This window comes from Sarcophilus harrisii, unplaced genomic scaffold, assembly GCF_902635505.1.
Source record: "Sarcophilus harrisii unplaced genomic scaffold, mSarHar1.11, whole genome shotgun sequence".
Classification (NCBI taxonomy): Eukaryota; Metazoa; Chordata; class Mammalia; order Dasyuromorphia; family Dasyuridae; genus Sarcophilus; species Sarcophilus harrisii.
In genome coordinates this window covers 64,482-90,534 of record NW_022290906.1, presented here as the reverse complement: position 1 = coordinate 90,534, position 26,053 = coordinate 64,482, and the positions used below count along the sequence as shown (strand labels likewise).

The 26,053-nt window shown below is 40.8% G+C and overlaps 1 long non-coding RNA gene across 2 annotated transcripts; it reads left to right on the top strand.

Moving 5' to 3' along the window:
• The first annotated feature begins 6,092 nt into the window (after nucleotides 1–6,092).
• Nucleotides 6,093–11,584, top strand: LOC116420424. 2 transcript variants are annotated; one of them, XR_004230741.1, is made up of 3 exons: nucleotides 6,093–6,123; nucleotides 10,245–10,422; nucleotides 11,508–11,584. It is a non-coding gene; the product is annotated as an uncharacterized LOC116420424 (long non-coding RNA). The 2 variants fall into 2 exon arrangements; XR_004230742.1 differs by lacking the exon at nucleotides 11,508–11,584 and adding an exon at nucleotides 11,084–11,163.
• The last annotated feature ends 14,469 nt before the right edge of the window (nucleotides 11,585–26,053 follow it).

The window sequence follows — 26,053 nt, the reverse complement described above, 5'->3', positions numbered from 1 at the left end:
TGTACTATATCTAATGAGGCCTGAATTTTATCGTTGCGTAAGGGCCACTGCTCTATCCACACTGGTGTATCAGTTTTCCATTAGATAGGAACAGGTGAAAGTGTTGCGGCCTTCAACAGCACCCTGCTTAAAAAACAAAGTACTCATTTTTAACCCTAATTTGCTGTAAAACTCTCTTCCCACAGATTGATGGGGATTTTTCAACTATAAAAGGAGTAAAACTCCTGTTTTGCCTTCAAAAGTCCATCTCATAGGGCAACACTAATTTCAGCTGCTGTTGATCCCTACTACCCAGAACATGAGTTGTCTGCTTTTAATCTTTTGATGACTGGGCCAATTGGCATCTAATGACCGTCCATTCTTACCAGTGTCTACAATCCTTCCAATTGAAGGCCATTTATATAGATCATGAGCATAGGTCGATCAGTTGTTACAGCTGCTGTCCAATATATTGCTGGATTTTGTGATCTGAAATCGGAATCTGGGTGACTATCACCAAGCTGCTTATTGGGATTGTGTATTAGTAAACCTGATGCTGCTATTTTCTGGGTGATAAGTCAACATTTTCTGCCTGTATTGGTGACTGGGATATTATCTACACATTCCCAATTTCCCACATCATGTGTGGATAGACACTGTTTTCACATGCTCAGGGGTAAAATGGTCGCCCACTTGCTTGGAGGCAAGGGATCCATAGGCTGGAGAGGAAGAGATTTTACCTCTCCAGGGGGTATCTCAGTTGTCTCAGCTGCATACACCTCTATTCTCCCTAATTATAATCCCTTTCTCCCATCATATGGCTTCCTGGCTGATTGGTCGTGTCTGGGTATTGGACTTCTAGGCACTCTCTGGGTGCACTATTGGCTGCCATCATGCTCCGAGTTTTTTTTTTTTTTTGCCTGGGGCCCTGGGGCTGGGCCCCTCATCCTGTTTCCCTGAACCTGTCTACATTCTGAGACCCAATGGAAGCCTCTGTTGCATTTTGGACATGGGGTACTGGGTCTTGTTCTCCCACCCTGCTTTCTCACTCTGCCTTATATAACATTGAGCTTTCAGATGCCCTACTTTACCACACTGAAAGCATTGACGTGTCTCTCTAGAAGTCCCCTTGCCAGAAGGGACCCTGTCTACCCATGTTGGGATCTTGGGAAGTCTGGATCATAGTCTGGCTATAAAAGGCATTTGTGCCCACTGTGGCACAGCATCTTATGAACTCCTCTAAAGAAGCATCCTTGTGCAGTCCTAGTATAATCCTTCTGCATACCTCATTAGCATTTTCCTTAGCAAGTTGCCTTATTAAAACATCTGTTGATGAATTTTCCCCATTAATTCTTGTGATAGAAGTCTGCAAACATCCCACAAAGTCAGCAAAGGCTTCATCTGGCCCTTGTGTTATTTTTGTGAAGGCCTCACCTTTGTCATTTTTTTGTGAATCAAAGTCCACGCTTTGATAGCATTAGCAGCAATTTGCTCATATGCTGCTACTGAATTATTAATCTGTGCTGTGACGTCTGCATAGGGACCCTATACCTGTTAGTAGGTCACAGGTGATCCAGCATGAACAGCATTTTGACTATTTTGTTGGGCTTGTATCCTACAGAGCTCACTATATTCAGAAAGCCACATGTAATTTTGTCCAGGTTCTAGGCATACTCTTGCTATAGATTTCCAGTCATTAGGACTCAAGATTTTTAAAGCCAAATTCTGTAATAGCATCTTAACATAAGCTGATGTAGCCCCATAAAAGTGGAAGCCTTTTTTAGGTCTTTGATGATTTCTATGTTAAAAGGGGCATATCTTTGACTTTGTTGACCAGAGGCATTAAACTGGGAAATTGCAGAAAAGATATGTGGCTGGAGCTCCCTGACATCCACGCCCTTTTCTTTGGCCTTCATTAAGCCCTCTTGTAATCTACTCATAATTGGATACTGGGGATGCTGGGGGGGAGGTGCTGGTGCTGTCACTGCCCCCCCCCCACTGCCCCTCCTCCCTCCATCCTGGAGGGTGAAGTTGATGGAGGAGAGTCAATCACTTGCTCCTGAGGTGGGACTGAAGCTGCCTCCTGAGGTGGAAAGTCTCCACACCCTTGCTCACTTAATTCTACATGCCTTTTGGGGATATGGTCATTAATCTCTTCATTGCCTTCCTCCTTAATATCAGGCCTCCCTCTTTGGCTACTCAAGTGGGGTGGGGGTTTTCCTTCTTGTAGGGATAAAGGGTTTTTAATGCTAACTGAATTATTTGTATAAACAAAAAATCTATGGAAATTGAATGAGGACCATTTTTTTCTTTTTTTTTTTTTTTTTAATAGCCTTTTATTTTCAGGTTTATTGGGTAACTTTACAGCATTAACAATTGCAAACCTCTTTTTAATTTTCACCTCACCCCCAAGCCCCCTCCCTAGATGGCGGATGACCAGTAGATTTAAATATATTAAAATATAACTTAGATACACAATAAGTATACATGACCAAAACATTATTTTCACAAAAAGAATCAGACTCTGAATTATTGTATAATTACGTGAAGGAAATAAAAATGCATGTGGCATAAATATAGGATTGGGGATTTAATGTAATGGTTTTAGTCATCTCCAGATTATTTTTCGGCAAGCTAGCTCAGTTCATTACTGCTCCATTAGAAATGATTTGGTTGATCCGTTGCTGAGGATGGCCTGTTCCCAATTATAATGCCCTTTCCTTCTATCAGCAAGCAGCTTTCTATAGCACCACTCGTGGGTGGGTTGAAGGAGTTAAGTGGTTGAAGGTGTTAGGGGCAGGGATGGAGAGTCTTTACTAGCATTTGTCCCATTTGAAAAAGATTATGGTTTTTAGTTTTTGAAATAAGTTCCCTGTTTGTCTATTAACAATACTCACCCAAGTTCCTGGTCACCAAGACTTTTCGGTCCTTGTTTACCACTGTTGGGGCCCAAATGGGAAGGTCGCGTTTTTAAAATCCCAGGATCAGGAATTCAGGTTAGGGAAAATCATCAGTCTTTATTCTCAGTGAAGGATCAGAGGTGGAAGAAATCGGTGATAGCAATGTTGCAGCTGAGTCAAGGCTATGGATCAAGCAGCCACATGACCAGCACTAGGGTATGGAACCCAGGCCCATTGTCCCTCATCTTCCTTTTTCCTCTCTCTACCTCCCCCACCAAAATCGTTTTCCTATACAACACATCAGGACTTCACGGAGAGTGGGCAGGGACCATTCTTTATCCAAATGTATATTTAAAGGTATAGCCTAATTCTCTTTACCTCCATACTTGGACCTCATGCATCAACTCAAACCTCAGCCCATTACAGGGAAACCATTATTTTTGTGGATTTCAACACTAAAAAGATTTAAAATGTCTCCTCAATACCACTTGTACCTTGTTCCAATTTCTGGCCTATAACATTCCTTGTGCATTAAATCAATCCTACTGAACCATTAAAATTAGATAACTATTGTCCTTATCAACCACTAGTTAGTAAGAATCTTTTTGTCTCAAGTTCAGGTTCTGACCATAATAGACAATGAAGTAAAATAATAATAAAAACATATGTAGGAAAATGGCATTCCACTTCTTAATGGAAAATTGAATCAATTACAGGAAGAAATAGTTAAAGTGTGTTTAGTGGGGAGCTCACTTTTCCTCTGAGAGCTAGATAAATGTAACTAGAAAATAATTAAGAAAAATAAAGACATCGAATAGAATCTCTGAAAAGTCTGAGATTAAGATTTTCTGATCTCTTGATCTGAGATCAAGTTTTTGGAAAACTAATAGGAATGAAAGGGTACAGACAGATCTTTCTTTGGATTCACATTATCAATTGGAATTTATGTAAAGAAATTTGAAAAGAAATCTTCATTGGTTAAAAAACCAAAAAAACAAAGAAATAAAAAGGATGTAAACGTTACCCCACAGTACGGGATCTCTCTCTGCTCTTGTTCCTCCAGCTTGACACTCTGTGTCTCCTAAATTTTCCAGCATTCCTCCCCCAAAAGAACAAAAAAGAAACACAAAGCCATTCTTACACCTGTCAGATTGGCTAAGATACAGGAAAAAATAATGACAAATGTTGGAGGGATGTGGGAAAACTGGGACACTAATGCATTGTTGGTGGAGTTGTGAACAAATCCAACCATTCTGAGAGCAATCTGGAATTATGTCCAAAAGTTATCAAACTGTGCATACCCTTTGACCCAGCAGTGCTACTACTGGGCTTATACCCCAAGGAGATACTAAAGAAGGAAAGAGACCTGTATGTGCAAGAATGTTTGTGGCAGCCCTTTTTGTAGTGGCTAAAAACTGGAAAATGAATGGATGCCCTTCAATTGGAGAATGGTTGAGCAAATTGTGTATATCGATGTTATGGAATTTTATTGTTCTGTAAGAAATGACCAGCAGGATGAATACAGAGAAGCTTGGAGAGACTTACCTGAACTGATGCTAAGTGAAATAGGCAGAACCAGGAGATTATTGTATACTTCTGCAATGATACTCTATGAAGATGTAATCTGATGGAAGTGGATTTCTTTGACAAAGAGACCTAATTCAGTTTCAATTGATCAATGATGGACAGAAGCAGCTACACCTAAAGAAAGAACACTGGGAAATGAATATAAACTGTTTGCATTTTTGTTTTCTTCCCAAGTTATTTTACCTTCTAATTCAATTCTGCCTGTGTAACAAGAGAACTGTTTGGTTCTGCACACATATATTATATCTAGGATATACTGTGACATATTCAACATATTTAGGACTGCTTGCCATCTAGGGGAGGATGGAGGGAGAGGGAAAAATCAGAACAGAAGTGATGCAAGGGATAATGTTGTAAAAATTATCTGGCATGGGTTCTGTCAATAAAAGTTACTTTAATAAAAAAAAATAAAATTAAAAAAGCCATTCTTTAAACCAAGTCCTCCAAGTGAAGGCAGAACAGCAGACTTACAGAGAACAGCCATCACGATGTTGGATCAGGGCTTGGACTGAGACCTTCAGAGAAGAGACCCTGCTTTCAGAGTTTAGACCCTGTGTCTTTGGTATTGTAACCATCTGCATTGGTATCCCAGCATAAGTCATCAGCATTTTTTTTTATATGCCTAATCACACAATGGACCCTTTTCTATACTAATCACCCTCTTCCCCATTAGGACTCAGACCACCTCTGGATGTACTAAACACTTTGATTTTGTTTGCTTTTATATATTACACACCTGATATTTTCCATTGATCAGTCTCAAAATTTAGCTACCCAAATTAAATATTTTTAATTTTTTCAAATACATGTAAAATTTTTAAACATTATTCTCCCCCCTAAATTGTCTCTCTAAACTATCTCTCTCCTCTCTCCTTCAGTTGAGAAGACTGGCAACATACTTTAGAGTATACATGAATAGTCATGCAAAAACACATTTTGTGGAAGTTGTTCTTGGAAATCAAATGTAGACAAAACTCAAAGAATAAAGTAACAAGAAAAGTATTTTTCATCTACTTTCAGGATCTACCAGTACTTTCTCAGGGAATGAGCACCATCGTTAACCTTAAGTCCTGCAAAATTATTTTGGGTCATGGTATTTCTGAGAATAGCTAAGTTATAAAGAGTAGATCATCATACAATATTGGTGCTACTGCGTACAGACTTTTCCTAGTTCTGCTCATTTCACTTTGCATCATTTTGAGTAAATCCTTCCATATCTTCTCTTATCCAGAAATCTCAAAGGTACATATTTTCTTCCTCATATTGATAAGACCTTCAGTGTTGGGTATAGTTTGTAGAGGAAGTAGAAATGTTATTCCCTAGGCAAGCAAGAATAGAAATCAGTTTAGCTCCATGGTCCCACCCTTTGAGGAGGTCATCTAGTCAAAGTCCAGATTATGTCAGATCCCTGAGGTACACTCTCTGTGGAGGTCTAGAGCAGTCTCATCTTGCCATGCCCTGTCAGAAATCCCAGTCATGGCCCTGAAGTTAAATTTTCCTATCAAATCTACTTATAGGGCCATCCCATGACTATTGCCTTCCTTTGGGTCCATTTATCATGACACTCAGCCTTATGGTATCTTTCTCCTTAACCCTGATTCATGGTATAGAGGTAGTTCCTCAATTCACTATGCTTCTAACCCACTTCTTTTTACAGGTAAGTAACTCTTTTGGAAGCCAAGTTCCTTTCAAGATTCATCCTGCTAGTTAAGGCATGTCCCAAAATCATGGGTGCTCCTTTCTACCAGGTAAAAGTCCCAGTCAGGAGCTTGTCTTTCCTGTCTATCCACTCTATTTCATATCCATTATTTTCGGTGTCTATTATGTCCTTTCATTCTGTCTGTAACCCATTCCCCTAAATAAATATACCATTTTTTCAAAGAGAATGGCCAGTGCGAATTCTTCTCGTGATGGAACCCCAAATTTTGGTGCTTACCATCATCTGATTTCTAGATCACCCACAGCATTATCACTGTTGATGTCAAAATCATGTTCCCATTTCGATCTTATCTTAGTATAAGATGTGACATTTTAATCTATGTTTAGTTCTGCCTACCTGCTTTCCAGTTTTCCCAGCAATTGTCACATGAAGAATTCTTCCTGTCAGAGCTGAGCTCTTTCATTTTGCCAAACACTGCATAATTGGTGTCACTTCTTACTGTGTATTGTGTGCCTAACCCAGTCCAGTGATCCTCTTCTCTGTCTCTTAGACAGTACCACATTATTTTCATGATCACTGCTTTGGCATAACCTTTAAAATCTAGTAGTGCTTTGTCACATTTATTCACATTTCTCTCCCCTCCCCCACGGTGATTCCCTTCAAATTCTTTCCTTCATTCTTTTCTGATGAATATGATTTTGTCATTGTTTCTAATTGTACAAAATAAATCATCGGTAGTTTGATTGTTGTGACAAGTAAATCACCGTAGCTAGAATTGCCATTTTTATTAAGGCTTCTTATGAATAACCCATCTTTAGATCTCTCTTCATTTGTAGAGAGTGTTTTATCATTGTTTTTATGCACTGGATTGGACTTGCCAGAGAACCTCCCAAATATTTTCTACTGTTTGCAGTTTTGTTTTTTTTTTTTTTTTTTTTTTAATGAAACTTCTCTTTCTATCTCTTCCGCTGGGTCTTGTTGGTAGCATAGAGAAATTCTGATGATTTACATGGGTTTATTTTGTATCCTGCAACTCTGCTAAAGTGGTCAATTGTTTCCCCTAGTTTTGGGGCATGCTTGTTTGTTTTGATACTCTAGTAAATCATAAAACCATTTATGAATAGGAATATTTAATCTCCTCTTTGCCTACTTTTTTCTTACAATTTCCTTTTCTTGTCCTCTTTCTACAGCTAGTAGTAATATTTGTCATAACATAGTAGTAATACTGAATAATTGCAGTGTTAATGGACAGCTTTGATTCACTCCGGATCTAACTTAGGTTTAGGTTTCAGGTTTATTCTTCTCAAAAATAATGCTTGTTCTTAATTCTGAAAAGGTATTACTTGTCATTTTAATAACTTTCTATTGGGTCCTATGCTTTCTAGTGTTTTCAAATAAGAATTTGTGTTGTATTTTGTCAAAAGCTTTTTTATGTATCTGTCGATAACATCTCAAGGTTTTTGTTGGTTTTGTTATTTGGACTGGTTTTCCTAACATTGAAATAGGTTTTCCTAACATTGAAACAGTCCTGCATTCTTTGTATAAATCCCACTGGTCATAGTGTATGTTCTCTTCCTATGATTTGATTTCAAATGTTTCATAGCTATTCATGAAAGTAATTTGTTTATGATATTCAGTCTGTTTTTGTTCTCCTTTGTTTAGATAACAAAACTCTATTTTTGTAATAAAAGAACTTTAGAAGGATACCTTCTTTCCCTCCTTTTTGGAGGGAAACATTACGTTTTTATTGGAATGAATTGGTCCTTATATATTTGGTAGAATTCAACTATAAAATAACTGTTCCTTGGGATGCTATTGAAGCTGTGTGGTACAGCATTTAATAAAAAATCTGGAGAGATATCTAGAAGCAAAGCAAAGTTTATTATACGTTCTCAGAATCAGGGCATCCACCCCTCAAGCAGATAATGGAAGGGAGGAAGCACCATAGGGGGCAGGGTCAACACTTTTTATCCCTAATGCAAATACCCCCTCCCACCACTGACCCTCATCCTTATTGGCTGAGGATCTTACATTCTAAACTCGAGAACTACCCAAGAAATTAAACTTGACCAATAAATACATAGTTGCCCATATGTGACCTAAACAAAAAGACACTGATGTCATAGGAGGATAACAAGGGGACTTAAGTATGCCCTTAGGGGATAGCAGGGAGGGAACTTAAGTATGCCCTTGACTTGATGCTTAAAGTCCTTTAGGCCAACTTAAACTTTGAAATAGATGAAACCTTACTCGATTTTCACAACTGTCTTGAAAGATCTCACCTCATCTCGTTCCAAGGGAACTCACTTATTCCTTATTGAATTTTATTTTTCAAGTTGGGGTTATTTTACTATTTTATTTCCTCTTCTAGGAACATGCAGTTTTGGTTTTTAAAAAAATATTCTTCCATTTCACATAGATATATAGGTTATCTGACATGTGATTATGCAAAATATTTCCTAATAATTATGTTAATTTCATATTCATTGCTTATTAATTCACCCTTTCCTCATTTTTCATTTCTTTTTTAAAATGTAGATTTGCCTAATTCTGAAAGGGAAAAGTGGGAGTCACCCATTAGTGGAGTTTGAATATTTATTTCTGTAATTAACTTTTCCTTTAAGAAGTTGAAAGCTCTGTGATTTCCATATGTATTTAGTATTGTCACTACATTATTTTCTTATGATATTTTAAAGCAAAAATGTATTTTCCTTGCTTATCTCTTTGAAGTAGGTCTGTTGTTGCTTTTGTTTTGTCTGAGACTTTTCGTAATACTGGTTTGTATCTTGAAGTTACATGTCACCACTTTAGCTGTTTGCACTCATTTTTATTGCTAATTTTCCCAACTTATTCATCTGAGTGTATATTTCTGTTAGAGTTTTCTGTTTCTATAGTGGGAAAACTTTGAGAAATACAGTCTCTGATCCATCAGCTTTTCTCATGCTGTTATTTTCAGAACTAATTCTGTATTTCAGTGGTTGCAGGGTAATGTGATTTGGCCTGAAGTGTGGTCACTGCTTTACCGCTCTGGGCTATGGCTCTTCATCAGGAAGAAGCTCTGATCTCTTGAGACTGCAATAAATACAGCTACATTGGGTCCCTGCTACCTTACAACTGTTGAGGTTCAAAAGGAGACTCTAAAAGTTTGGGGTGGCCGACCAGGGTAGGGAGGGGTTTCAAAAGCATTTGAAGGCTTGAAACCATCTGCACGTCAAGGAGCAAAGTTTATTGTGATTGTAATTGAAACAGACTAAATTCCAAAAAGATTTTATCCAAGAACCACGAGCAAGAGGATAAATTTATAAGAATAGACAGAGAGATCTGGTGTTTGATATCACTGATGAACTAATTTCATTATGCATCCCAATATTGAGTTTTATGACTTGGTCTGGTATGCATCTCAATGTTGAATTTTATGGTTTAGAGGTGAAAACTGAAGAGTAGTCTGGAATACACCTCACCATTTTTTTCAGAAACCTTGCGTTACATGACTACAGATCGTTATCTGGCAACCAGCATAGTTCCATAGCAATCCCAAGGGCTCGTGGCCTCAGAGCTACTGCCACATTTGTCCTAGAAGCTGTATTCTGTCACAACCAGAAGCAATTCTGGTCTTCAGGGACCTTGATCTTTGTGAATAAAAAGGATACAGTTCCTCCAGATCCTCACACCTTCTTGCCCCAAAGTACTTTTTCTCTCCCTAGAACTGGGACCCAGTATTCTATAGGAGCCCAAAGGTACCAAACAGCTTCTAGTCTTTCATCCAGGGCTACTACAGGGGTCACTAACAATCTTCCTTTGACAAATGACCAGGTCCCCTTACTTGCCTCCCTGTTTCGAGCCACAGAAGGCTCCCCTCATAGGCTTCTGCTGTCACCATTTCATCCATTGAGTGGTATTTCATCCACATGGGCTGCAGGGCAACCTCAGCCCCTGGGTTACAGATCTCTTCTTCCAGCCTTGGAAAAGGCCTTGGGCCAGAAAAATATCCTTGCTCTTTTATTGTATCACCACTTAAAAATTTGATAGGAGCCGTGAATTGAAAGGGGAATTGTGAGAGAGCTTGGCTTTGTGCTTCCTGTACTGTGCCATGTAGCTAATAACTTCTTGAATTGCAGGGCTGATCATTTGATCCTTCAGGAGATACAGGAATCAACAAAGGGAAATGCACAATTTCCTTTGAGTTGGAGCATTTTCCCTGGCTGTACCCACCACCTTCAATGTTATCACCTTTCATCTCCCTTTCTTGGCTTTCTTGGCATCTTTAACACCACAGATAAAATTCCATCTTCTACAGTAAGTCTTCCTTGCCCCCCCAATTCTAGCCCCTGCCCACTGCTTATTACTTCCACTGCATCCTGTACATAGAATGATTCTCCAAAGTTGTTTGCATGTTATTCCCCCCATAATTTAGCTCCTTTAGCACAGAGACGGCTGTTTGTCTTTCTTTTTTATATATCTCCCAGCATTTACTTAGCTAGCTCAGTGTTTCTTGACACATAGTACCAGAATTTTATTGACTGACTATTCTGGATCAGATTTTCACTGATAGTTTTAGAAAGAAATTTATGAAGTCACTTGGTAGAGGAGACTGAGCCAGAAAGGTGGGTGTGCTTCCCTCTGTCCAGGCTCTGGAAGGTCTGGGTTACATAGAATACAGTGCAGAGTATGCACACATAAATAGGGGGGCAGATGCACATGCGTGTGTGGGTGGCCCTTTGTCCCTTCCCCTGCATTCTGATCTGTCTCCTCAGGCCTGGACAAAAGAGCCTGAGAGCCGCCCTTCCCCCACACCACCCCGTTCTGTTTCTGAGCTGGGGGTTGTCAGGAATCCAAGTCCTGTTCAAGGGCTGGGGCTTTGCAGATGCTGCTGAGCTATTGTGCTCTTCCTTTCCTTGGCAACCAGGACCCTCCTTCCTTGACCTCTCTCTTCTGCATCGTGTTCTCCCCCTCCCAGTTTCTGCAAAACAGCCGCCCCTCAACCAGCTCAACCAGAGCTCAGCTGCTGTCCCCTGGGCCTAGCCCCAGCAGCCCGGCCTCGGGAATTTTAGGGACCCGGCTTTCCAGCTGGCCCCTCCAGGTGCAAGATGAACTGCTGTCCCCTCCCCTAGCAGGGCTGGGTATGAGGGCCGAGACTAGGGCTCACAACTGCTCTGGGGCTTATGTCCCAGAGCTTTCCCCCACCTTTTCCTCCTCTTTCTGTTCCCACTCATGTGCCTAAGCTGGGAGAGACCAGCCCCACCCAGGTGACGTCACAGGACCGCCCCTTCCCACCTCATTTCTGTAAGTCTGTTTTGTCTGGAGATGAGGATGTGCTGGGACCAGAGCGGATGGGGGTCTATGCGCCCCTCATCCAGTTCCCCACCTTTCCGCCTTCACAGCGATCCCCTCCGTTACCCCCATGTTCCCTCATCTTCCGGACGCACCGATCCTGACGGTCCTGAGGAGCCTAAGTCGCAGTGAGGTGTCCCCTCCTCAGCCCTGCCTCAGCCCCTCCCTTTCTCTTGTCTCATTCCAGCCTTTCCTGAAGCCCCTTCCTCCCCAACTGGCTTTCCTTCCTGCTGCCAAGGAGGATGTGGTAATAAGGAGGTCCTAACACCTTTGTCTGTGTAGGAGTGTGGGATGTAAATATAGCTAAGATCCTGGCGTGTCTGTCTTTGTGTGGAGGAGGGTGGGTGGGTGGGTGTGCCTGTGAGCCCTGCACCTGCCTGGTGCTTTCTACAGCTCAGGGCCTCATTTGGAAAAAATGGGGGTTTGTGGATGGGGATGGGCTGTGGGCATACGTGCAGCAGAGAGAAACCCATGCATTCTACACCTATGTATTCTACAGGGCATGAAATCAGAGTCATCTTCCTGAGCTCAAATCTGGTCTAGCTGCTACCAACTGTGGTGGTACCAGCAAGTCACTTAACCCTATTTACCTCAGTTCCTCATATATGTCAGTCGAACTAAAGAAGGAAATGACAAATCCTTCCAATATCTTTGCCAAGAAAAAACCGCGGTCATATCACTGCGAAACAGCAGACAGGGACCAAACAACACCAAGTTTCAAACATTTGATTTCTTAGTAGTTTGAGATCTTTTCCTGATAATTATTAATCCCCAACCCTTTCTTTTTCCTTCCTCATTCATTAAGGTGTCCTGAGATACTCGAACTCTTTTTACAAAAATATTCTGAGTCGATGTTTTCTTATTATTCACATCCCATGGATTCCTTTCTCCGTATCTCGGTTTGTGATGAAAGTCCTAGCCACACTTTATTGGCATAATCTGTTGGTCCCATCTTGGCCCTGGAAGAGATTGTGGCGATGGTGTCTTCTCATGTATCCTTTTCAGTCTTTAAAATTTTCTTACAGGTACTTTCCAGGTTTTGCTTTGTCATTCTTTGAATTTAAATTGATTCTGTTTACCAGGTATGTTTATATGTGTATATATATTTTATGTTTTATTGGCTTTGCCTACTTCACTTTGCATCATTTCACAGAGATGTTTCTCTGCTTCTCTCTACTCAACACACTCTTCATTTCTTATGACAGTATAGTAATATTCCACAACATTTGTTTCCATTTCACAGTTCGTTTGGTAAACATCCACTTGAGAACATCTACTTTGTTTCCAGTAAATTGCTGTCATAAAAAGTGCTATTATAAATATTTTTTTCAGTATAAGGGGTTTGTTTTTCTTATTGGTGCCTTCTAGTCACTTCAATGGATTATTTGTATTGAAGGCTTGGATATTTTTGTTGCTTTGTTTGCATGATTCCAAAATTACATCCCCGAATGGATGCTTTCTTAATTTGTTTATGGTGTCTCCCTTTATGTCTAAATCATCTCTTGGTCTTACCTTGTTGTTTCCATTTGTGTTGTTCATCCTTCTTTTTGGAAGAGGACCAATAGCATCTAGAAGCTCATGACTTGCAAGTGAATTGCATTTAGGTGAGGCAGAGCTGGGCAAGGTCATCAGTCTCACTCTCTGCTCCAGAGTCAGCTGAGTCCAGTGGCAAGACATGGGTCAGGCAGCCTAGCCATGGCCCATAGACAGTGGGAGACCTTAGTCTGTTTAAGCTAAAGCTTTTCCCATGTCTCACTTGTTCCAAGGATGATAGGGAAATGAGACACAAGATGCCCTGCTTTGCCTACTCGATGATGATGATGATGATGATGTTGATAATAATGTTTGAAGGGAAGACCCTCAAAATTTCTGGCCACAAGAAAGAAAGAAACAAAAAGACTGAATGATTTACACTCGGTCTGAGCCATTAAAACCGAAAAAATGATCAAGTGAAGCTTAGGCTAACATCTATTATGGGATACTCAGTGAAAGCCAGAGTGATTTGGGTTCAAGGCTTTGTCAAGTACCTCCATCTGAATTCCAATGGAGTTTATCAAATGCTGGTTTTTCTAAGCTCTCTTTCAAGAAACCAGGATGAAACAAGAACAATGAACCTAGGGGATGTTCAGAAAACACTAATGATCTCAGTTTGTTTTTCAAATATAAAATATATAAGTAAGGTATTCAAAATAATATCGAATGACCGATGCTTTGAGATTAGAAGGGGCCAAATTTCGATTCCTCCTTTGGACAAACACCCAGGCTATGCCGTGGCGGGTTGAATAGATTCTAATGATAGATTCCAATCTTCCTGATTTCTATAGTTGGATTGTTTCTCCTCAGCCTTTTAAATACTAAAAGTAATTGTGGCACACCAGACTGAGAGGGGAGATGGTGCCTCTGTCTCTGGATCTTCTTTCAGTTTTCCCCTCTGACTTGGAACTCAAAAACCAAGAACTCCTCCCTCCTGTAAGACAGCCAGCAGCTACCCTGTGCCTCTGCTTCTGCCCTCACTGGGCATGTGCTTTTCCCTGCTCTCCTAACAGCACAGCTGAGCATGACATTCCTTATCAGCAGATATTCCAGGACTTCCTATCAGTCTTCCTGGCCTCAGATCCCCAAGTGCTGTCCCAGGAGGGAAAAGTCCCCATGATTGGGGCTGAGGCCACCTGGAAACCAGCAAGCCCCAGGGACTTTTTCAGGGGAGCTGGCTTGGAGATGTTTATATTGCTTAATCCTCCAAACTGGGATTCTTCTTCTGGACTTCTCTGGTTGTCCTAAGAAACCCTTATTCTCCCTCAAGTTTTATGTTTTTGTCACTTGTCTACATTAGCTCAGAGGTTCAATTTTCTTTTGTTTGTGAATGTTCTGACCTGTTCTGGCATCTTCCCACACTCTTCCCCAGGAGTTGTTTTCTTAAATGGATTTTTGTTCCTCCTTTTCTATCTAGCAAATTCTACTTTTTAAGTTAGTATTCATCAGTGAATTTTGGTATATGTCTGTCCAATTTTTTGTGTTTTTTAAACAAAATGTTAATTTTTCTTGTTAATATCTCTCATTTCTCCTCAACATTTTTTCTTTTATTTCTCTTACATATTTAAAAAATTCTTTTGGAGTCCTTTCAGTAGGTCTGTTTGAGCCGGAGACCAATTCATGCATACATCAATCTGAGGCTTTACATGTCGATGTTCTGGCATCATTATGTTCGTTTGATTTTATGTTTTGATCTTCGCTGACACCACAGTAGCTTCCTACAGTCAGGGGATTATTTTGGTGCAGTTTTCCAGCCTATGTTGTCACTTGGAAAGCTGAGCTGTGCTCTTGGGGCATAGTGGGCACTGTCCCAAGTTTCTTAAATCGAGAGTAAGGAACGTGGGCCCGGGAAGCAAGCTTGAGGGCTGGTAACTGCCCTGCTATATCTGGGACTCTAGGCTTCCCAGATGTGCCCATTAATCAGCTGATTCAGGAATCTCCACATGAAACATGAGACATTTCAGGGGGACCTTCCACAGCTACCCCATCTCATAAAAACCCAACATATAAGATGAAACACACCACAGATGCTCAACATTTGTTGATTGATTGAATTTTATACCTGTGAATGGAGGCAAAATCTGGTTGAAATGAATATTAAAGCTAATGCAGGAGTATGTGTTTGTGTCAGAGAGAGGGAGAGGGAAAGAGAGAGAGAGAGAGAGAGAGAGAGAGAGAGAGAGAGAGAGAGAGAGAGAGAGAGAGAGAGATATTGAGATTGATTGTTAGTCAGGGAAGTTGGGAGTCCAAGCGTCATAGGTTATAGGGACCCTTAAAAGATATCCTACTGCATCATAAGCCAACCTCTTGCTCTGTTCTCCAATGTTTAGAATCAGAAACAACTGAGTTCAAGTCCTGCCTCCCATACTTACAAATTGGGTGACCCTTATCAAGTCCTAACAGTCTCCCTATTGGTACCAGAAGCTAATTAAACTCAATGCTGAGATGGTTTCCCCGAGTCTCTCCTGTCTATATTTGAGAGGAAACAACCTTGTAAGGACACAGACTAGCCAAGGAATGGCACACATTATAGTACACCACAATGGGAAGGTATTGGATTCCACAGAAAGAAGCAGACCTCACCAGCATGGAATATATGGATTCTCATGATAGATTGTGAGACTTGATACTAATTCAGGGACAGCTGAGGCCCAAGTTCAGTGTATTAAAAAACCTACTCTGTTGCCTGTACTTTACCTCAACTATGCTGGTGGAGGAGATGCCCTTTTCCTGTAGGAACTGATTAAACTGCTTTCTGCTCTGGCTCTCAGAAACCTCTATTTGTGGTCGCTGTCCCACACAAACTGGTGTTGTCTTTTACTTCACTTTGTATTTCCAATGCTTACTATACTGCCTGGCACATAATAGACATTTAATAAATGTTTATTAACTGACAAAAAAAGAGATGCTATAGAGATTGATTTCAGGAAAACAGGCAAATCTATTAAGGGAATAGGCAGATATTTATTTGACCATGCCAAGGGACACTGGTGCCCATCCCCATCCCTGGCAAGGCTTTGTCTTTGCCTGCCTGGAGAAATGAAGCTGAGCTCCCAAGACCCTCCCCAACCCTTCCTTGGAGAATCTAGGATCCTGCTCTGCCTTGAGCCTACCTCCAGGTAGATGATGGACTGGGGCCCCCTCCCCTGGCCAGGCTGTGTAATGGCACTTGAGAGAAATGATTGGGAGGGAGTTGCCACTGTTCATTGACATACTTCAAGAGCCCCTCCCCTCTCATCTCCCTCCTCCTTCTGTTCTATGTGGAAAGAAACCCTTACAGCAATCTTTGTCAGAGATGGAGAAGGAGGAGGAGGAGCATTAGCATAGTAAGAAGAGGAGGGGGTGGGAGCTGTGTGCAGCTGGAGATTTGCCTGCTCCCAATCCCTATTCTTCCATCCCCCAAGACACACACCCTGCCCTGCCTGAGAAATCCCAGAAATTCCTGCACTTTTCTGTCTAAACATCTATAAGCTAAGTCTCCCCCTCCTCTTGCCACTGCCCTTCCTGTCAATCTGCATCCATCCTTTATATTCTCCCTAATTTATATTAAAAACTCTAAAACAACTATTTATAGTTCCTTCTTCAACTTTTTCCTGAATTGCCCCCACCACAAGTTGGCTTGTCTTAGTGCCCATGGGGATGGATGTGGGCCTGGGTGGGATATCATGGGAGTATTAATACATTTTCATGCCTTTGTTGTGTTTGTAGGTGAGATCATGTGTATCTGTGTGTGTCTCTGTATGTGTGGGGTGTGTGTACCTGCATGTGCTCCCTCCTGCCCGGGGTTTTCAGCCTGCCCTGATCTCTATCTTTGGAAGGCACCTTTAGGAGGTCCTTCAGTGTGGTGGAGGCAGCAGGGAGAGCCTTTGTGGACACTGCCTCCTTCCTTTCTTTAAGTGTTTGATTCCATTCTTTCTTCCTCTCTTCTTTCCATCCTTGGATTGGCCTTGGGACTGGGGAGAAAGGAGACAGTCTAGGAATTCTATCCACTCCTTCTCCACATCAGCTTTTTTGTTCAGTGTCCTTTAATGTTTGTTTGCTTTTTTTCTGGTTTCAATCAGTACAGAATGGGGTTGCCTATCTTTTGAGGATCTGAGCTTTTATCATAGGGGTTATCAATAGCATGGATTCATTCCTTGAATCTTCCTGTGTGTGGGGAACTCTGACTTCTTGTAAAAATGCACCTTAGTCCTGGAAATTGAATCAGTTTCTTCTAAATCTTGAATATACACCAGTCCCAGGGGACAACTTTACTTCTCCAAAGTTTTTTTCCTTTATTGAACTCTCTTTCTTTCCTCATTTGACCTGCATTCACTCTGTTTGTGCAAAAACATTTTGGTTTTATAGATGAAGCATTATCCACTTTATTTACTGTAATCATGTTCATCCTAAAACTTCTTTATATCCCTATTCCTCTTCCCATTTATAGAGGTGAAAATCAATTTCTTCCTTACTCCTCTAATTTACACTTGATTCCTCTTTTGTATCTAATTCTTGTATCTTTTTTTGTAGTTCAATTTGATGGGTACTGTGTGGTGTTTGTGTCCTATTTCTGGCAAACTACTTTTCCATTATCTCATCACCTTTTTTAAAAAAATCACACCATGAGCTCTTTCCTATCCTAATCTCGCCCTCTACCCCATCATGCTTCAGCCACCTCCTGGATGTATTAAACACTTTAATTTTGTTTGCTTCTATATATGATCAGTCTCAAAATTTACCCACCCAAATTAAATATTTTTATTTTTCCCAAATGCATATGAAATTTTAAACCATTCTTCACCTCCTAAATTTTCTCTTCTAAATTATCTCTCTCCCTACCTTCTCTATTTCAGTAGAGAAGACTAGTAACATAACATAGGTTATACATGTAAAATCATGCAAAAATACATTTTTGTGGAAATCATTCTTGGAAATCCATTCTAGACAAAACCCCAAGGGAAAAAAAAGAAAGTAAATAAAAAGTATTTTCATTTGTTTCAGGCTCTAACAGTACTTTTTCTGGGGATGGGCACCACCTTTAAACTTAAGTCTTACAAAATTATTTTGGATCATGGTGTTCCTTAGAACAACTAAGATGTTCAGAGTAGATCATCATACAGGTGCTACTGTGAACAGAGTTCTCCTCCCAATCTGCCCCATTTCACTTGCACCAGTTTGTGTAAATCCTTCTATGTCTTCTCTTGTTCACAGATCTAACAGGTACATTTTTCCTTCCTCACCTGATTTACTAATGATATTGATGAGGTCTTCAGTGTTGGGTATAGTTTGAAGAGGAAGAGAGAAACATTATTCCCTAGGCAAGTAAGAATAGAAATCAGTTTAGCTCTATGGTCCCACCCTTTGAGGAGGTTATCCAGTCAGAAGTCTAGATTATGTCAGACCCTGAGGTACACTCTCTGTAGAGTTCTAGAGCAGTCTCATCTTGCCATGTCCCATCAGAAATCCAAGTCATGTCCCTGAGGTTAAATTTTCCCTATCAAATCTACTTATGGGCCATCCCATGGCTATTGTCCCCCTTCGGGTCCATCTACCATGGCAATCTGCCTCATGATATCTTTCTCCCTCTTATCCCTGCTCCATGTGATGAGGCACCCCAACCACTATTCTAGACCCCACTTCTCCATGAGTACAGTCCACCCTGTGGGGCAAGCGCCTTTCATGCTAAAGTAAAGACATGCCCTAACTTCATGAGATGTTCTCGGCGTATTCTGTGAGAAGTGGTTTTTGAAAGCCAGTGTAGCTAATAATATCTCTTGAATGTACTTGCTGGGATCACTTGAGGCTTCAAGAAATATAGAATCAAGAAAGGAAAATGTACAATTTCCCCTTTGAGTTAGAGCATTTTCTCCCCTGGCTGTACTACTACCTCAATGTTATCACCTTTTCACTCCTTGGCATCTTTAACGCCACAGCAAATTCCATCTTCTACAGTAAGCTCCTCTGCCCTCCCACTCCTAGCCCCTGTCACTGCTTGCTTACTTCCTCACTGTATCCTGTACATAGAACGATTCTCCAAAGAAAGTTTGCATGTTATTTTCCCATAACTTAGCTCCTTTAGCACAGAGATGGCCTTTGGCCTTTATGTTTCGCATTTACTTTTAGCTCAGTGCCTGACACACATTGTGCCAGAATTTTACATTCTACCTTCGATCTGATTTCACCAATTGTTTTAAAAGAAATTTATGAAGTCACTCTGGTAGAGGGAGATTGAGCCAGAAAGGAGAATGTGGCTCCTCGTCTCAGGCTCTGAAGGTTTCCATTGCATAGAATTCAGTGCAGAATATGCACACATAAATAGGGGGGCAGATGCACATGTGTGCCTTGGTGGCCTTCTGTCCCTTCTCTCACCCATTCTTATTCTGGCCCCCATTCCAGACAAAAGAGGCTCAGAGCCGCCCTTCCCCCAGATCACCCCGTTCTGCTTCTGCTCTGGGGGCTGTCAGGAATCCAAGTCCCATTCAAGGACTGGGGCTTTGCAGATGCTGCTGAACTATTGTGCTCTTCCTTTCAGTGGCACCCAGGATCTCCCTTCCTTGACCTTTCCCCTTTGCAATGTATTCTCCCCCTCCCAGTTAAAAAAAAAAAGAGCAGCCCCTCAACCACCACAAGCTTAGTTCAGTCACCTCTTGCTCCAAGCTCCAGCAGCCTGGCCTTGGGAACCTAGGACCCTGGTCAGCTCCCAGACCATCTCCAAGCGTAAGGTGCACTTTGGTCCCCTTCCCTAGTGGGGCTGGGTGATGAGGGCCGAGAGTAATGACTTGCAGCTGTGGCTTTCACAACTGTTCTGGGTCTGAAGTCCCAGCGCTCCCTCCACTATCCTGTACACTGCTCTCTCCTCCCTTTGCCCTGTGCTCTGGTAGGAGACTAGCTGGAGGTGACGTTACAGGACCGCCCCTTCCCATCCTGTATTTACATAAGTCTCTTTTGTCTGGAGATGAGGATGTGCTGGGACCAGAGAGGATGGGGGTCTGTGCGCCCCTCATCCAGTTCCCTACCTTTCCCCTTTCACAGAGATCCTCTCTGTTACCCCCATCTTTCCTCATCTTCTGGACGGACCTATCCTGAGGGTCCTGAGGATCCTAAGCTGCAATGAGTGAGGTAGGTGTCCCCTCCCTGCTCCTGCCTCAGCCCCTCCCTTGCTTCTCCATATTTCATTCATTTCAACCTTTCCATGAAGCCTCCTCCTCCCCAACTGGCTTTTCTTCAAGCACCATATGATGTAAGGGTGGCTACAAGGTCCTGGGAGTATCAACACCTTTGTCTGTCTATGTGTGTGATGTGAATGTAGCTAAGATCCTGGGCGTGTCTGTGTCTTTGTCCCTGTGGAGGAGTGGGTGTGGGTGGGTGGGAGTGTGCACGTGTGCCTGCAACTGCCTGGTGCTTTGTGCCAGCTCAGGGCTCTGTTTGGAAAAAATGGGGGTTTGTGGGATGGGATGGGGTGTGGCATATGGAGGCAGAGAGAAACCTTTGGGGACACTCCCTCTCTCCCCTCCTCAGATGGGGAGAAGAGAATTGTTTCATGGCGGCTTCTCTCCTGATGAGGGCTTTGGGAATATTTTGTTATAAGGCTATTGAGAGCTTAGATTTCTTCCTCAGAAAATTTTCTGTACTTATCTTTTCACCTAGAGCAGAATGATTCTTAATCCTGGAAATTGGAATCAGTTTCTGTATATACAGCCACCCATAGAGGCTTTGGCACAGCTACTTTTTCCTCATGCGTTTCCTTCCCATTTTAACTTCATTAGGACTTTGGGCAACTTTATAGAAACAGAACTAATTTTCTTTTGTTTTCTTGTCATTTTCTCTGTTCCTTGTTCTGCCATGATCTCTTTCCCTATCCATAGATGTCAAAAGTAACCTCTTTGCTCCTCTAATTTGCTGTAGATTCCCTTTTTACATCTAAGTCATATATCCATTTGTAGTTTAATGTGATAGTTGGTGTGAGGTGTTCATGAGCTATCAAATTTCTGGAAAACTGCTTTTTCCTCATCCCATTATTGAAAATGAAATAGTTTGTTTCAATTGATCAATGATGGACAGAAGCAACTGCACCCAAAGAAAGAACACTGGGAAATTAATGTACTGTTTGCATTTTTGTTTTTCTCCCCAAGTTATTTCTACCTTCTGAATCCAATTCTTCCTGTGCAACAAGAGAACTGTTTGGTTCTGCACACATATATTGTATCTAGGATATACTGTGACACATTTAACATGTTTAGGACTGCCTGCCATCTGGGGGAGGGGGTGGAGGGAGGGAGGGGAAAAATCGGAACAGAAGGGAGTGCAAGGGATAATGTTGTAAAAAATTACCCTGACATGGTTTCTGTAAATAAAAAAATATAATTGTTAAAAAAAAAAAAAAAAAGAAAATGAAATGGTGTACAGTTCCCTGACCCACCACCTGTTCTCTTTGGATTCCCTATAGACTAACTTATTTTATTGTGATTACTTATGTACATTGCACACATTATCTTTTACATTGATCAATGTTTCCATTTTCAAGAAGTTGATATTATTTTCTGGGCGCCTATGTATTCTAAAGGGCATGAAATCAGAGAGAGTCATCTTCCTGAGCTCAAATCTGGCCTCAGCTGCCTACTAACTGTGGTACCCTCAGCAAGTCACTTAACCCTGTTTACCTCAGTTCCTCGTATATCAAATAAACTACAGAAGGAAATGGCAAATCCTTCCAATATCCTTCCCAAGAAAACCAAAAATAAGGTCACGAAACAGCAGACAGGACCAAACAACAATTGGCTTCAAAACGTTTGATTTCTTAGTATAGTTTGAGATCTTTTCCTGATAATTATTAATCTCCAACCCTTCCTTTTCTCCTTCCCTCCATTCATTATGTCCTTGAGATACTTGAGCTGTTTTACAAAAATATTTATTGATGTTTTCTTTTTCTTACATCACAAGGGTATCCCATAGATTCTGCCCTCTCCCAGTGAGTGCCATTGCATGTAAAAAATTTCATTTTTTTGCGTTTTAGGAAGGAAAAAAAAGTGAGCCCAGCTGTTGATGCATTTGGGAAAAGGTGTAACACCTGTGGACCTTTCATCTCCTGGAAGAGGACAGGCATATGTCTTCTCATGCATCTTTTTCTTCAGTCTCTAACATTTTCTACAGATACCTCTCCAGATTTTGCTTTGTCATTCTTTGAATTTAAATTGATTTTGTTTACTGTGTTTGTATGTATGTATGTATATATATATATAATGTTTTATGTTTTATTGGCTTTGCCTACTTCACTTTGCATCATTTCACAGAGATCTTTCTCTGCTTCTCTCTACTCAACACACTATTCATTTCTTATGACAATATAGTAATATTCCAAAACATTTGATTCCATTTCTTGTCTGGCTTGGAGAACATCCACTTGAGAACATCTACTTTGTTTCCAGTAAATTGCTGTCATAAAAAGTGCTATTATAAATATTTTTTCAGTATAAGGGGTTTGTTTTTCTTATTGGTGCCTTCTAGTCTTCTAATGGATTATTTGTATTGAAGGCTTGGATATTTTTGTTGCTTTGTTTGCATGATTCCAAAATTACATCCCCGAATGGATGCTTTCTTAATTTGCTTATGGTGTCTCCCTTTATGTCTAAATCATCTATTTTGGTCTTACCTTGTTGTTTCCATTTGTGTTGTTCATCCTTCTTTTTGGAAGAGGACCAATAGCATCTAGAAGCTCATGACTGTGGCATACCCAGTGAGCAGAGCTGCCGGGCAAGGTCATCAGTCTCACCCCCTCTGCTCCAGAGTCAGCCGGAGTCTGAAGGAGCATGTAAGTCAGGCAGCCTGGGAAGCCATGGCCCATAGACCTGCTAAAGCTCCACCTTCACTCGTTCCAAGGCAGCAGCAATTTAGTGATTTAAGGCTAGGTAAGAAATGAGACACAAGATGCCCTACTTTGCCTACTCAATGATGATGATGATGATGATGATGATGTTGTTGTTTTGTTGTTGTTGTTGATAATAATGTTTGAAGAGAAGACCCTCAAACCCTCAAAATTTCTGGCCATGCTACAGCAACAAAACCTGAATGATTTTACACTCGGTCTGGAGCCATTAAAACCGAAAATGACGAGCGAAGCTTAGGCTACCATCTTATTATGGGATACTCAATGAAAGCCAGAGTGATTTGGGTTCAAGGCTTTGTCAAGTACCTCCATCTGAATTCCAATGGAGTTTATCAAATGCTGGTTTTTCTAAGCTCTCTTTCAAGAAACCATTAATGAACTAGATGGAACAGAAAAGATCAATATCCCAGTTTGTTTTTCAAATATAAAATATATAAGTGGGCAAGAGACCAAAATAATATCTAGCTTCCAGACTCAAAAACATGCTTCGAGATTGATGGGGCCAAATTTCGATTCCTTTGGACAAACACCTTGGTACATGGTGTAAGGGGTTGAACTACACTTAGTTGCTGCCATACTGCTTTCCAGTTTTTCGACTTGAGGATCCTATTTAACGAATCCTGAACATCCATCGACGATGAACAAAGACTTTCTGATCTCTCTATTCCATGCCGACTCTTATCAATTCTTGGTCCTGTTTGAGCTGAAGACCAATTCATGCATACATCAATTTGAGGCTTCACATGTAGACATTCTGGCATCATTATGTTCATCTGATTTTGTGTTTTGATCTTCCCTGACACCACAGTAGCTTCCTACAGTCAGGAGATTATTTTGGTGCAGTTTTCCAAGCAATGTTGTCACTGCTAAGCTTCAGGTTTTGGGCATAGGTGGCACTGTCCCAAGTTTCTTAAATCGAGAGTAAGGGGCTTGGCCTGGGCTGCTGCCAAGCCCTGAGGCTTGCACTCACCTCAGCTATGATTCTGAGCCTCTAGGCTTCCCAGATGTGCCCATTAACTAGCTGATTCATGAATCCCCGCTTGTAACATGAGACATTTCAGAGGGACCTTCCACAGCTACCCCCTCTCATAACAACCCAACATATAAGAGGAAACAAACCACAGATGTTCAACATGTGTTGATTTGAATTTTATACCTGTGAATGGAGGCAAAAATCTGGTTGAAATGGAACAGCCAAGCCAATGGTGAGTATGTGCTCGTGGAGAGAGAGAGAAAGAGAGAGAGATTTGAGAGAGAGATTTGAGTAGATTTGATTTGCTAGTTGTAGCGCTGGGGAGTCCAAGCCTCATAGATTATAGGGACCCTAAAAAGATATCCTACTGCATCATAAGCCAACCTTGTTTCTGCCTCTCAAATGTTGGAACTAGAAAACAACTGAGTTCAAGTCCTGCTCCATACTTACAAATAAGTGACCTTTGTCAAGTCCTTTAACAAGTCTCCCTATTTTGTGCCACAGATCACTAATTAAATCCTACTGCTGAGATGTTCCTTGGGATGCTATTGAAGCTGTGTGGTACAGCATTTAATAAAAAAGCTGGAGAGATATCTAGAAGCAAAGCAAAGTTTATTATACGTTCTCCAGAATCGGGCATCCCACCCCTCAAGCAGATAATGGAAGGGAGGAAGCACCATAGGGGGCAGGGTCAACACTTTTTATCCCTAATGCAAATACCCCCTCCCACCACTGACCCTCATCCTTATTGGCTGAAGATCTTACATTCTAAACTCGAGAACTACCCAAGAAATAAACTTGAACAATAAATACATAGTTGCCCATATGTGACCTAAACAGAGCACCATGTCATAGGAGGATAACAAGGGGACTTAAGTATGCCCTTAGGGGATACAGTGAGGGAGGGAACTTTGGCATGCCCTTGACTTGATGTTTAAAGTCCTTAGGCCAACTTAAACTTTGAAATAGATGAAACCTTACTCGATTTTCACAACTGTCTTGAAAGATCTCACCTCATCTCGTTCCAAGGGAACTCACTTATTCCTTATTCAGTTTTATTTTTCAAGATGGGGTTATTTCAGTATTCTATTTCCTCTTCTATGAAAATGTGCAGTTTTTATTTTTAAAAAATCATCCATTGTACATAGATATATAGGTTATCTGACATGTGATTATGCAAAATGCTTCATAACAATTACTTTAATTTCATATTCATTGCTTATGAATTCACCCTTTCTCATTTTTTAATTTCTTTTTTTAAATGTAGATTTGACTAATTGTGAGAGGCAAATGTTGGAGTCACCCATTAGTGTAGTTTGAATATTTCTTTCTATAATTATTTAACATTTCCTTAAAGAAGCTGAAAACTGCAATTTGCTCATGTGTTTAGTGTTTCCACTATATTATTTTCTTATGATAATTTAAAGCAAAAATCTGTTTTCCTTGCTTATCTCTTTGAAGTAGGTCTGTTGTTGCTTTTGTTTTGTCTGAGACTTTTCTTAATACTGGTTTGTGTCTGGATGTTCCTTGTCTTCACTGTAGCTCTTTCACTCATTTTTACAGCTAATTTCCCCAGCTCATTCAATTGACTTTACATTTTTGTTAAAGTTTTCTGTTTTAATAGTGGGAGTCCTTTTGGAAATGCAATCTCTGATCCATCAACCTTTCTCTTGGTAATATTTTCACAACTAATTCTGTTTTTCAGTGTTTTCAGGGTAATGCGATTTGGGCTAAGGTGTGGTCACTGCTTTGCTGCTCTGTGTTAGGCTCTTATGGAGAATGAAGCTCTGATCTCTGGGGACTACAATAAGTATAGCTACATATGATCCCTGCTACCTTACAACACCTAAGGTTCAAAAGGGGACTCCAAAAGTTTGGGGTGACAGACTAGGGTAGCGAGGTGTTTCAAAAGTGTTTGATGGCTTGGAACCATCTCCAAGTCAAGGAGCAAAGTTTATTGTAATTGTAATAGCAATTGACACAGACTAAATACCAAAAGTATTTTATCCAAGAAACAGGAGCCAGAAGATAAATTTATAAGAATAGACAGAGAGATCTGGTGTTTGATATCACTGATGAACTAATTTCATTATGCATCCCAATATTGAGTTTTATGACTTGGTCTGGTATGCATCTCAATGTTGAATTTTATGGTTTAGAGGTGAAAACTGAAGAGTAGTCTGGAATACACCTCACCATTTTTTTCAGAAACCTTGCGTTACATG